Below are 3,698 nucleotides of genomic sequence, written 5' to 3' on the forward strand. Positions count from 1 at the left end.
TTCTTCTTATGTACTATTTACAATCCTCGCGTCTCACTGTAGTTCAAAAATGTCCTGGTGACCAATAATCTATTACAAAAATGAATAAGAGTTTGCCACATCATTTTTGCGACTTATTCTAAAATGGCCAAAAGATTTTGGAATGTTTGTTATTTAGAATTTTCATAGATCAACCCAATCAAATCCAGCATTCCGCGCCCAAAGTCAGTAGGAACAGCTCAGAAATCCTTAGCAGCAGCAATGTAAAGTAATGATCATTTTTCTAATCCCAGGTTGTTTGACAGTGAGATGCCTTCTGCTCAGAGCTTCCTTTGAAGTCAGAGCCCAGTTCATTAAACTCCAGAGAGTCAGATATCAGTTGGATATCATTGTATTAGCTTTTGGGGGGGAGGGGGGGTGCCTTCGAGTCTGTGCACCTGGACTAATTCCTGCAATTTTCTCAGAAAGGTTTTTTGTCAGTGACTTGCCATTGCCGCCTTCCTGGGACTGAGAGAGAGTGACTGGCCCAAGGTTAACCAACAGGCTTGGTCCCTAAGGCAGGATTAGAAGTCAGAGTTTCCTGGTTCCTAGTCTGATGCTACATCAAATTGACTAATACTGTACGGTTAATACTATAGAATTATGTGACTGCTAATTTGGTTAAGAGTGTCCAGCATGCAGTTGAATCAACTGTGTCCTCTATGCTCATAGTACCTGTGAATAGGTTGGTGGAACTCAATCATTGTACTCTGCTCCTAAGTATCCATTGCAATAACTTATACTAACTTTGGGCTTTGGAATGCTGGTGGCCAATTCTCACATTTTGAAAGAGATTTACCAATGCCTTCTTCCTGGGACTGAGGTAGAGTGACTGCCCAAGGTCACCCATGATCATGATTTTGTGCCCATGGCAGGACTAGAACCCACTAGTCTCCCAGTTCCTAGCCTAATGCTTTCACCATTATACCAAACTGGTTATTATGAACTTTATAACAATAACCTGTAAATGTCAATATACAGTTTAAGATCATAAAACCTCAGTGAAGAGATCATCCACCTGCAGGATTCCCAGCAAGTGACAATTCATCCTTAGTGAATGTAGGGTCATTACTCTTTAGCACAGGGGTCCCCAACCCTGGGTCTGTGGACCAGTACCGGGCCACAGCATGCCAGCAACTGGTCTGCACGAACAAGCAAAGCCCCATCCATGGGATGCAGGCAGCACACAAAACCACACACTCTCCGGTCCGTGGAAAACTCTTTCTCTGCTTTAGCAGATTAGGTAGATTAGGTAAATTACTGCTTGAAATAATAGTCATTATTTCTCAACCTAATCCGAAGGTGGTTGTGGAGGGCTCAAATAGTGTTGTCTCTTCTGGCCATTATGACTCCATTTCATCCATCTGCAAGCTATTGTGGTTAGGAACATGGTGTATGAGCGGTGTTGCCCAATTTATTGTGATATTTTGGTTTTTATGTTTTTAACTACCATTTGCCACCCAGAATCCTGAGGTTGAGATGGGTGGCTGTATAAACTGATATGTACCCTGGTTTGAACATGTTGATCTTTCTCAATTGTGACCCACTATAGATATTTGCTAAATATTGCTATTATTGTGATTTTTTTTTGTTTGGGATGCTAGTAGACAGTGATGGGATTCAGCCAGTTTGCACAAGTTCGGCAGACCAGTTGCTAATTTTTTGTTGCCCAAGCCCAGAATGGACTTCTGGAAGCAGCATCCACACAGAGAACCAGTTGTTCACATATTTGAATCCCACCACTGCTAGTAGATAACACTTTGTGACAGAATCTCTTCAGTATTCACCATGTATTTTCATGGCATCTCCATGGGAAGCTCATTCAGCTTCACACTTATCTCCTTTTGTTCAGCCTGGCTTTGTGGAACTGGCTTTAATTATTTTGTAGATGATTTCCTTTGTTACTTTAATTTCAGTGTAGCTGGTTTTTAAGATTTTCAGCTGATTGTGTTGAGCTGGTAAATGGCCTGCTAAACAATTGTAGGTGAGAAAATAAGTAAATGAACAATCGCATGGACAAATCCCATCTATAATCCCAAATTAACAAGGAATTATGTCTAAAATGAAGTTTTTATTTGTAACTCTGAATTAAATAGTTAATTACCCAGATTATTCTTAGGAAACAAAGCACAATTAGAAATGATAAATCTATTGATTCTGGGGGTAAAAATTTATTAACATTTATTCCAATAAGGAGAATATGTGTAGCTCGTGGTTAAAATGAGGGGTCCTTGATGCTCTCTGACCTTGTTTCTTTTCTTGTAGATGTTTCATTACCCAAACTAAGTAACATCATCAGTGCTGGTAAGGAGTGGGGCTTGCTTGAGTTTGAGGCTGCATTAACAGAGGGATAGAATCAAGATAACGTGAAGTGTTGATACCACTTTACAATGCTTTGGTAAGGCCACACTTGGAATAGTGCATCCAGTTTTGGTCACCACGATGTAAAAATGATGTTGAGACTCTAGAAAGAGTACAGAGAAGAGCAACAAAGATGATCAGGGGACTGGAGGCTAAAACATATAAGGAACAGTTGCTGGAATTGGGTATGTCTAGTTTAATGAGGAGAAGGATGAGGGGTGACATGATAGCAGTTTTCCAACATCTCAGGGGCTGCTGAGGGGATCAACCTACTGTATTCTCCAAATCACCTGAAGGCAGGACAAGAAGCAACGGATGGAAACTAACCAAAGAGAGAAGCAACCTAGAACTAAGGAGAAATTTTCTGACAGTTAGAACAATTAATCAGTGGAACAACCTGCCTCCAGAAGCGGTGAATGCTCCAACACTGGAAGTTTTTAAGAAGAGACTGGACAGCCATTTGTCTGAAATGGTATAAGGTTTCCTGCCTGAGCATGGGGTTGGACTAGATGACTTCCAAGGTTCCTTCCATCATCATCATCATCATCATCATCATCATCATCATCATTATTAATTATTTTCTAGTGGCTCGCTCTGTCATATTGGGGGGATAGTCTTAGAGGTTCTTTGATTGGGCTGCTGGCTTCTTTGGCAATTTCTTGATTGGGGTATTGTTTACTTGATTGTTGGTCTGATGTTAATCTTGGAGTAAATCTATGTTGATCTGGTGGAAAGGTGCTTGAGTCTTTTTGTTTCCTTTTTGGCTATTTGATTGTCTCATTTGCCTGTCAGTGTCTATGCATCTATTGATGGCTAATTTGTCAGAATGTCAGGCTTCTAAAAATTTCCTAACATTTTTGGACTTGACTTGGTCTAGGATGGTCATATTTTTCCAACTGAAATTATGGTTAAGTCTGTCTATATAGTATGTTGAGAAATTAAAGAGTTTAATTTTGATTTATTCAACATTGATTCAAACAGGATTCAGTCTAATAAATGGAATCCTACATGGAATATTATGTCGTGTCAGTGCAATAGGAAATTCTCTTGCATCCTCCCATTACACTGCATATACCTCAAAATCTATGCTGTTTGTAGGAACATGTACTGAATTATATTCAATGAAATATAATCCTGTGATTAACCTCCTTCACCGAATTCAGTGACTTCTAAGCACTTAACAGTGGCAGAATTAAAACGATGGGTAAATTATGAGAATGTTAATGTAGGTTGGCTGCTGTACTTCAGATTTCTAAAAGTATTAGGAAATAGAGACCCATTGCCTTAAATATTAACTACCTATTGGGTACTGCAACTCT

This window comes from Protobothrops mucrosquamatus, unplaced genomic scaffold, assembly GCF_001527695.2.
Source record: "Protobothrops mucrosquamatus isolate PMUCROS unplaced genomic scaffold, P.Mucros_1.0 scaffold506, whole genome shotgun sequence".
Lineage (NCBI taxonomy): Eukaryota > Metazoa > Chordata > Lepidosauria > Squamata > Viperidae > Protobothrops > Protobothrops mucrosquamatus.